Here is a 10903-nt window from a genome sequence, read left to right on the forward strand (position 1 = left end):
ATGTTTGTCGAAGACGACTCACTAGTTGGAAGTGTGTACCCAGGCTCTGGCAGAACAAGGGGACTGGCGAGAGAGGGCTTCCTGGGCCAGGGCCTTCCCTTCCCCTGCCTCTAGAATGATCGGAGAACCGTTGGAGGAATGCTTCCTTTTCTCAGGAAGCTGGACCCCGCCAGGTGCTATCCGCCCACCCCCCAAGCCCTCCCGTACACGGGCAATTATGTGTGACAGATGGGTGGCCAAACTCGAACAGGAAAGTGTGTTGGAGGTGGGGAAGGATCACCTAACTTGTGTAGTTTACATGGTTCTGCAGCTTGTACGCCCTAGTTTAGCCCCCAAAACATTTCCATCAACGTACACACTTTGAGGTGGCAAATGCACGCCGGGGCCAGACTGGCGGGTGTTGCCCTGAACCAGTCCCTCCCACCCACCGAGTGTCTTGCCTTCACCCCTTTGCCCTCACAACGCACCTTGTCAGCTCCCCAAACACTCAAATGTGGTAGAGACCTGGCTCCTTCTCAGTTTGTGTAGCTGGGGGAACTTTTTCATTCTTTCAACTCACATGCCAATTACAACAAAAGTTGGACTTATTTTGAACATGTGTATACACGCCTCCTGTTTTCTGAAAGAAAAGGAACTGAGCAATTTTTTTTTCCACCAATAAGTAGGGGCAGACAATTGCCCCTGGGCGGGTGGGGCACAGGGATGAAGGGAGAAGACCCCTGTGTCCAGTGTGGGTTTCTCTGGTATCACCAGTCATGGTGGCTTCCAACAATGAAAGCCTCAGGTTCTTCAACAAGAATACCCTGGTCCTGCCCAAAAAGGCACAAGGGATGTTCCCCGGTGTGGTCTTGCCTGCTCTGTAAACTTGAGAATGAAGATCGGCCGGCTTCCCTTGGCCAGACCACGTGGCTTGTCCCATTCCCGCAGGATGGATGAGGGGTAATTAGTGCTCGGGTGTCTTGCTTTGCTGATGAGGTAAGTACCTGGCACTGAAGGATGCTTTTTAATTGGCTCAGTTCCAATTACAGGTAACCCCTCCTTTTAGAAAGTTTGCCTTACAGCACTTTGTAAACAGTACCTGTTTTGGCTACCTGAAAGAAATCGGAAGAGGATTTTTGTTTTTGTGAAAAAAGGTGAAAAGCGAACAGAAAATAGCATTCAGTGTTTGTTTTGCAGTGAACTGACAGGCGTCCCACTCCCTGCGCGGTGAGAAAAGCCCAAGCAGGCAGAGTGGCCCTGGCGCCTTCAGGGAACCACGCTGGGCATCTGGGCAGCACGCGGCTTTGGGCACCTGTGCGATTCTCTATTAGTTTCATGCATCCGTTAGTAAGACATGTCCTAAGGTATCAGAAAACTCCTAAGAGAACTTGTAAGTGTTTTTGCTTGGCCTAAAATTGGACATAATTAAGTGTATTTGGTATGATTTAGTAGGTTATATTTTGGGTCTGAGAGCACTCAAAAAAATTTCCATATAAATTAATGGTAATTGCTTCTTCACTTTATGCCGTTTTGGCCGAGGAAACGATTCCTGGGGGCGCTCTGCTTCAGGAGAGCGGGAGCCCTCACACCGCACACAGGGTCTGGGTCGGTCTCGGGTTTCCTGACGGGAAGGTGCCCGGTTCACTTCCTTTCTGTTTCTAGTGTTGGGAGACTAGAAATAGCAAAAACCTGTACAGGGCGTTGGGCTCTTGGGGGAAACGGGAGTTGAGTGGCTGTGTGCTTGTTTTTGCTTTGTTTTGTCTTTTTAATTGGTATCCAGAGAAAATTCCACATGTGCCTTCCTCCTGTCTGCTGGACTGGCCCTTGGCCCCCTGGTTCCCAGTTACGCAGTGGCTGTTGGGTAATGAGAACGCTGAGACTTTGTTGAACAGTCTCCTCGTGCCAGGTACTGAACATGCGCGTCAGATACCATTGTCCCCACTTAGAGGCACAGAAACTGAGGGTCACAGAAGTTGTCACATGCCTAATAATACATGGTTGAGGGTAGGCAAGAAAAAGGAAGAGTTGTAGGTTTTAGCATTGCCATTTGGAGAAAAAGCATAGGGTGGACTAAAAAGACTCTTCCTCAGTGACCAAATTTTAAAATAAGGGTGGAGAAAAACGCAACCCTCTCTACCCCGTAAACTGCACACCCCGTCAGGGTACCACAGACCTGGCACTCAGCCCACAAAGAATGGTCTGGAGCGGGGGTCCCCACCTCTAATGGCAGACAACTAAAACCTCCTGGCATCTTTGTCATCTCGCTGGGAGGCCCCCAAACCACTCCTGCAGCTCCCCAGCTGGACCCTCCAGCCTGCTGAACCTGCAACTTGAAATGGACTCAACTTTCCAAAGAACATTTGTGGACTAACCAGATGGGCCCAGGCAGACAGCTCCGTGCTGGAGGTGTGTTATAGATGAAAGCCGAGAGGACATTTTTAAGAGAGCCTTAAGTTTATTCATCAGAACTTTAATAAAACAATATGTCCATGGCCTAGGGCAGGTATAATTTTCATAATTTATGGGTCTCTGAGACAGGAAGAGCTCTCAGGGTTTTATTGTGTTTTGCACGATAAATGGCATTCCAATTGTCTACATGATGTTCTTTAAGGACTCTTGTCTGGCAGGAACACAGGCCTTCTGGGGCCCACCTGGGCCTTGAAGCCCGAGGCAAGGGATAATTATGAATACATCTGTATCTGTTAAGCAGGAGATGATTGAAAAACTCCCTCGCTTCCTTCTGTCATTAGAAGACACTTCCTATGCCGACACCTATATTAACATTTAACTGCTGCAAGGTTTGGAACCCTCCCTGTTCCCTTCTCCTCCCGCTTCTCCCTTAGGTCTGGCCTCTGTCTTGCCTGTGCTCGGAGAGACTTCGGGTCACCTGACTGGCTCCCTTCCCATTGGGCATAGTGAAGGGGGGAGTGGCTTCGGGCTCCGAGTACAAAGTCCATTATCCATAAAGCAAGAGAATGGATGGAGTTCCAAGTGATGCTCAAATTGAAATCAGTTAGCTAGAACACCTGCAGTCTTTCATAAGCATTCACAGGGTAACAGAGGTTAAGTGGCCGTATGAAACCTTGTCCAAAGCTACTCCTTCTGAGTAGACTACATTATCATTTACAATCTTGAAGTTAATCAAGTTAGACTGATAGAATGAATCTCATTGTAGAGATGAGAAAACAGGCTCAGAGAGGTTAAGTCACTTTCCTAAGGCCACAATGCTGCTGAGTGATGGGCTGGAAGGTCCACACCAAGCCTGTGCACTGCATGGTAAGGTTTGCACTCACAGTGGTCTCACACACACACACACACACACACCCCACTTTTTAACCTGCCTGGGCTCTGCTGGTACAGGTTTGTGTCAAGTCTGATTGGCCCTTTTGAGTAGTTCAACCCAAAACATTACGTCCCAACCCTCATCTAGAGGGCCTCCTGGGGGTGCCTACCCTGCAGGCATGACCCCACTCAAAACCATCATCCTAGAAAGGACATCTGAGGTCACGGAGGCCTGTCATTCTTTGCCAAGGATCTGTGGGGGTTTAAAGGGAACCTCTGACATTGTAGATAAATAAATTTCTGTATATTCGTGTCTGAGAGACACTTTCCAGATTCTCGGGGAGGAACGTGACTCCCAAAATTAAGAACCACTGGTATAATCCATCCACCTTCTGTATATGGATGGGGATGCACGACCCTGTGAGTGGTGGCTTGTCAAAGGTCACAGTGGGTTAGCAGCAAAGCCAAAAATAGCAGCCAGGTTTTCCGTCTCCCGGCAAACTAGTTTTCATACGTTTTTGAGCCAATCTGTAGTGTCTCCTACCAAAAAGTCCCCCCAAAGTGACACCAGCTGTAGTGATGCTGTCAGTAATGCCCCAGCCCGCCCCACCCGATGCTCTCATCTGCACATGGCCCCTTCCTCGCACCCCTGAAGCAGGCAGTGATATGCAGCCCCATTTACTTGTTCACGTCCTGTCCCCCGCTGGAGCATGAGCTCCACGAGGACATGAAACTCGACCTCATGGTCATGACTTCAGTGCTGCCTGGCTTTTGTCACAAGGCACACAGAAACTGTCCAGGGGGGTGAACCGACAAGGTCACCGGGCACTCCCTCCCCCACACCACGCCCACTGCCCTGAGCATCCGGGGATCAGTATTTTGATACACCCCACTCCCGTTGGGAAGCTTCCAGCACAGCATCTGGCATATGCATGGCAGTCAATCAATGTTTGTTAAATGTATTAATTAATTAATGATATGCTGAGAGGAGAGTCAAGGAGGAATGGATAAGTGGCCTCAGGCTTTATTTCTGTCTTAACGCTAGCCACATGGGAGGATGTAGCATTTTGCCTGACACAGAGTATTTGTTACCTGCCAGGCGCAATGTCAACCAAGCACTTTTTACCTGCTACTTCCTTTAATCTTCATTTTGTGTCAGTACTTCATTACCCCATTTTATAGGTGAAGAAACCGAGGTTCTAGAATGTAAAGCCATGTGTCCAACGTTCTGCAGGCCTGACTCCAGGGTCCCTAAGCCACGCATCCACCTGTGGGCACCGAGACAGGTGTGAGCAGGTGTCTGACCCCAGGTGCGGGGATGGCTGGCCTGTGCGAGGGGCCTGGGCTGGAATCCCTGGCTGCGTTCCTGTGGCGCCCGTCACTCGTGGACCGTGAGGTGCCTGGGGCCAGCAGTCTGCAACACGGAATCTGGCAGATTCCTGGCCCTCAGTCCCCTTCACCACTTGCCTGTGACAGAACACCCCCGCGGAGGAACGAAGGAAGCCAGTTTAGGGACTTACGCCGCTGGTTTCTCCCGGCCCTTCCAGCACATGTGTGGTTGTGGGAAACATGTACTAACAGTTGCTACTGGACATTCACCATTTGGACCAGGCCAGCATAAGAATCACTATTATTATCAGCTTTGGGAAAAAGAATCAAGGTACTGTTTAATTTTTTTTAATGTTTTTAAAATTTGGATTATCTTTTCAGAAAATTACATGATGGATGCAAAAAGGAAAAGAGAAGAAGGGAAAAAGAAAAACAACTCCCCACCATATTCCCAGCTTCAGAGTAACTTTTTGGTATACACAACTCATCCATTCATTTAACAAAAAGCAAGCATCCGCTCTGTGCCAGGGACTGTCCTTCCATCTTTAAAACCACACATGGGACCACCCTGCCCAGAACTGCTCTGCAACATGCGTTTTTCACTCAACAATACACACGGACTTTCCTCTATCTCTACAGGGCCACTTTCCCCTTTTCACAGCCTTGCATGTCACGGCCTTGCCACCTTCCCTGCGATGTGCTCTGTTCTCCAAATCCAGCCCCACGGCTCACCCGGCCCTCAGCAGACACACCCTCTGCTGGCCCCACCCAAGGAGGCCAGTGGTCAACAAGCGGGAGTGTGTGTGTGGTGAGGGCAAGGAAAGGCTGCACATAGGACAGCCTGATGGGGCTGGTAGTGGGGCCACAGGAAATTCCTCTCTCTCCCCAGAAGACCTGCCAAGTGACACATCTCTGACTTAGGGCAAAATCCTACATGGTATGGCATTCACCTCAAAGATGATCACAAAAACAAACAGGAGGGAACAGGAAAGACTCCTGTCTTTGAGATAAACAGCTATCACTGGTCCACCAGCTGCCAAGCCTGCACTACTTATTTATCCCATCCTTTCTTGTCGCTGCCCTTTTAAAACCCTCTAGTTTCTCCCTCTCCTTAGGTGTGGGCTGCACTTAGTGACTGGCTTCCGGAGAGCAGAGCATGGAAGAGGGGAGGGGCAACTCCATAGCAGCGGAGTCTGGCAGACGGCTCCTGGCCAAGCGGTCAGGGTCACACGTCACCTGCGGGAATCACAAGGATGCCGTACACTCTGTGAGACGTGATGAGAAGGGGGTGCCGCTTCTGTTCTTCCCCAAAATTCCTAGCTCTAATCAAATCATGAGAAAATAGCAGATAAAGCCAAACCGAGGGACATTTGACAGAATGCCCAGCCAGCAGTCTCGACCAGTGTCACGGCTGTGAGAAACAAGCCAAGACTGGGAACAGAGTCTGTGGTATTGTCGGGAGTCACTTTCCAGTGTTGATAAACATACCGCGGTTGTGTGAGATGTTAACATGGGGAGGACGTGGGGAAAGAATATTGGGAATCTCTCGACTACTTTGGCAACTCTTTTACGTAAACCTAAAACGATTTCAAAATAAAAAGGTTCTTTTAAATAAAAATTTTTTAAATAATTTTTTAAAGATTTTTATTTATTGTTTATTTATCTTTAGAGGGGAAGGGAAGGAGAAAGGGAGAGAAATATCAATGTATGGTTGCCTCTCGTGCATCCCCTGCTGGGAACTGGCCTGCAACCCAAGCATGTGCCCTGACTGGGAATCGAACCGCGATCCTTTGGTTGGCAGGCCCGCGCTCAATCCACTGAGCTACGCCAGCCAGGGCTAAATAAAATTTTAAGGATTTTCAGCCTCTTCCCATTGAACTTAGAAAGTCAAAGTCCTTACGGAAGTCCTTCGCTGCACTTTCATCTGTGGTGATGTACACGTGTTACCTGCTCATTTACTATCTGTCTTTCCCCACCACGGGCAGATTACTCACTGCTGTCTCTGCAGCATCTAGACAGTGCCTGACAAATTGCTTATCAATAATTTATTCCTTTCCTTTTTATAAGTGAACCCATCTCCTATTGGTGAGCATTTAAGTTGCTTCCCAAGTTTTGCTCTCATCACTAGTGCGGCATACATACACCTTGGTTGGTAGCCATTCCCTTTTAGTTCGCAGCCCCAGGTTTGTTCCAGGGTTTACCTCTTTACCGTGTGGTTCAGGAAGAAGTAACTCTAGTCACAGTCCCAGGGACAAATCCTAAGGACAATAATCAAATCATATTGGCCCCTTGCTGGTGATTGGTTCAGTGCACAGACACAAGATACGGTGATGACCAATGGGGATGTGAAGGGAAACCTGCTGGGGGCTTTTGGGAAAAGTCTCATCTTTTTGTTTTTTTAAGATTGTTATTTATTTTTAGAGAGAGAAGAAGGCAGGGAGAAAGAGAGGGAAAGAAACATCAATTGGTTGCCTCTTGCACACGTCCAACCAGAGACCTTGGCTTGCACCCCACGCATGTGCCCCGACCAGGAATCAAACCAGCGACCTTTCAGTTCACAGGCTGGTGCTCAGTCTGCTGAGTCACAGCAGCCAGGGCATCATTCTTAAATGAGAAACAGGGAAGAAAGGAATACATTGTAATGTCTTGTGACACTGGAACTGCAGCCTTAGTGCCACGGAGGGAGCTGGTCTGTGGACAAAGGCCAGAAGCTGGATGACAAAGAGAAGGGGGCAAGAACCTGGGCCCTTCGGCCGTTGTCGAGCTACCTCATCAGTCCATCCCAAAGTCATTACCTCTGGAGACATCTTTTCCGTAAGTGAATACATCTTATGATTTAACCCACTTTGAGCTGGATAATTTTTGTGGCTGGCAGAGCTGGTGCATCTATTGCTTTACAAGGCTAGAGTTAGAAATACCACAGGGTTGGGAGGGGCCTTCCGAGTCATCTTGCCTGTAACCTCAAGTGTGCACGTACAAGAAGTCACCATTTTCAACCATTTTTGAGATTTTCCTTGGAGCTGGTGCCACAAACTCTTGTCTCAAGTGGGTCAGTGACTTTCGCAGAGGCCACGTCCTGCTCTGTACATTCAAAGACTTTGGCTACTAGACTTTCCCAGAGGTCGTGGCGCTTTCTACCCACAGATAAAGAAATGTGGGAGGAGTTCTAGGTTTTTCAAAGTGTATCCAATTAGTTTATTGCATATCCTCCCCCTTTTTCAAGGTGGGGATACCCACAGAGCTACAACTCCTACAATCTTCCAAAGTAGATTCCACGGAAGGTTGTCTCTGAAATCAAAATCATGTTTTCCTTGTAATTCCAGGAAAGAGGGGGGAAGTCAGATCTTCAATAAGTCCCGAATTAGAAACAGCCCCCCCTAGCCCACCCCACCTCACACTATGCAGCTGGACAAGCGTCTCTCGCGGACTTTCAGATTGGAGCACTGCCAAAAATGTGAGCAAGAATTTGGCCATTGTTACTTTAAATATCCTGTGTCGCGGGCCATCTAGGAATGTCTAAGTATGGGAATTTTCCTTCTGAGGTCTGGGGTGTAGATATAAATAACTCGTTTGTTAGATTCCGTCTCCATCCTGCCTCTCCTAGCTTCAGGGGCCATGAACAAGCCAGCCTTGTAAATAATGGTTACCAGCTCACTGGATGGGTGGGGCCAGCCGTGTATTGCGTTAGGTACATTTTCCCCCTCTCTAACAATAACCTCTCCGTGCCAAGCAAGCTGGAGAGTAGCTGTTTCCAAGATCATCCCAAACTTGTCTTGAAAACACAGTCTGGAGATCATGGTTGAGGCCGATGCATCCAAAGCCCTCATCCCCCCCACCATGTTGAAGTTTGAAGAGCTCCTACTAGTTAGGTCAAATAGGAAGAGGTTTTTACTTCTGTCCTTCTCACCACTTCTTTCCAAAGAAGGATCTGCTGGAGTTAGCCTTCTGCTTACATCGGTCACAGAACTGGTGGGAACAGCCTATAGTTGCCTCTTTCCTTCCAGCTCTAACTTCCCAAAATTTCTCTGTCCTGAGGTTACAAAGAAACCAAACAGGTAGCACCCAGACTAAGACCAAAGCGGTGCCCTGCTTCCCAGGCAGGAGGACTCAACAAGGCCGAGTGTGCGTGGAGGGTGACCACAGGGTGTGGCCTCACAAGCCCGTCCGGCCTCATCTCCCCTCACACCGTGTCCTCACCAGATAGCACTTGTCTTCTGTCTGACCCATGGCCCAGCATACTGGGTCAGTGTCCGGGGACCTGGGTTCAAATTCTGCCTGGACTACACACTGGCTGGGTGAACAGACAGGACCCAGAGTCCCCCTAAGCCTCCATTTCCCCATCTGAACAGTGGGGACAGTAACGACCCATCTCATGCGGACTCCTGTCAGGGATCAGCAGGGGTCTGTGTTTAAAGCACTTACCACAAGGAAAGAGCACCGCAGAGGGAAGGAAACGGCACAAAGGGAAGGGAGAGCAAGAGGGAAGAGGAGAGACAGAGGCAGATGGGGATGGAGAAAACATGGCAGGGAGAGTCACGGAGAGACGCGGGGACTTGGGGGCGGGGGACACACGGGGCCCAGATCCAGAGGGAGACACGAGAGGTGGGGTCTCTGCGGTGGCTGGGGAGGTCCTGAGGGAAGGGGAAAAGAGGGACAGAATGATTTCCTCCCCTGGTGGCGGCGGGGAGCATATCTGGAAATGTTCACTCCTGGGAGGCGAGCAAGGTATTCATCTCAGAGCCCCCATCGCCAAGAAAGGTAACAAAGGTGCCACTGTCCAAAAAGGAAAAATGATAACTCGGGGGTCTTCTCACGGAGCTCAGAAACCCCCCAAAGGGGCCGGCGGAGTGCCCGGCCTGGCTCCCGCAGGGCCCTGCGGCTCACCAAGCCCGGTGCAGGCCTGGGCTGCAGGGTGCTCACACTCCGGAGAGAAGGACACAGACCAGGGCTACATAAGGAACAGATGTCCGGAGAGTGTCGGGAAACCGCGCGAGGAAGGGAAGTCAGGTGACCTGGTGGGAATGGAGCGGGGAAGCCTCTCTGAGGAAGTGGCCTCGGAGACATGAGAAATGCCAGAGGATGAAGACACGGCTTCCCCGCAGGCCCCCTCCCCGGGCCTGGGGTGTGCGAGCACACGCATGAAAAAGAATTCAAAGGAAGATGTGCAGGAATTGCTGAGGTGGAACATGACTGAGATGGACTGAATGGTGGGTTCTTCAGAACTTGGTCCTTCCCCCTCACGGGGCACAAGCTGGAAGAGGCTGCCCGGCCCTCGGGAGGCCCCTCCATGGGAGGGGGTGCAGGTGCAGACAAAGGGCCACGCGACCATCTCCCCACTGCGGGCTATTTCCCTTCCTAACCGTGGGGAGCCTGCAGGCTTCCTCTCCCAGCCGGCGCGGTGGGGGCCGGCTTCACACTCCCGGCCCACAGGCCCCGGCCCATCTCCTCCTTCCCTGGGCCACCAGGACCATAATTTACGGACACAAATGCTTAGGAGCTGGGGGCCGGGGGGAGCCAGGCAGAGTTCAAGGCAGGATGCCTCCCCTTGACCCCAGTACAAGTTGAGTTGAAACTGCTCTCTTCGGGTCAAAGCTGCCGAAACAAAGTTAAAGGTGTAAAAACAAAGTGAGAGGTCACACAGGAACCCCGCCGTGGGGCAGGGTGTGAAAAGGCCTGGACTGAAAAGTACTTTCCAACCATTTTAACTACAGACGCCCCTCAGCTACCATCAAAAGAGTGTGGGAAGGGTGGGTATGCGGCACCAGCAGCCAATTCCGTCCACCCAGTGAACACGTATTTTTACGTGTTTTGAACAAGCCAAAATCTTAACTTTCTCTCCCAACCTGCTCTTCCAGCAGCCTTTCCCATCGCAGTAAATATTTAATTTACCCAGTTGTTTAAGCCAAAAATCTTAGGCTCATCCTTGGTTTCTCTCTCTATTTCCCACCCTACATGTGACCCAGCAGCAAACTATTGGTTTGCCTTTGAAGATATCCAGAATCTGACCCAGAGTCACCATCTCCACTGACACCAACACCGACCAGCCACCCACATTTTCTCTCAGCTGGGTTACTGCACAGGTCTCACTGCTGCCCCCTATAGCTTTTCCTGAGCAGTGGCCAGAGGGAACTTACTGAGAATGTCCACCAACTGAATGGCCTTGGGCAGGTCATTTCACTCCCTTGTACTTCAATCTCTGCAACTAAACAAGGGAAAATAATAATAGCTGCCTCATGAGACTGTTATGGAGATTAAATGAAATCAAATAAGAGTGCCTGGCATGGAGTAACTTCTAGTATTATGATTTGTCTGA

The sequence above is a fragment of the Artibeus jamaicensis genome, unplaced genomic scaffold (genome assembly GCF_021234435.1).
Source record: "Artibeus jamaicensis isolate MK-2021 breed Jamaican fruit bat unplaced genomic scaffold, CSHL_Jam_final contig_456, whole genome shotgun sequence".
Taxonomy (NCBI): Eukaryota; Metazoa; Chordata; class Mammalia; order Chiroptera; family Phyllostomidae; genus Artibeus; species Artibeus jamaicensis.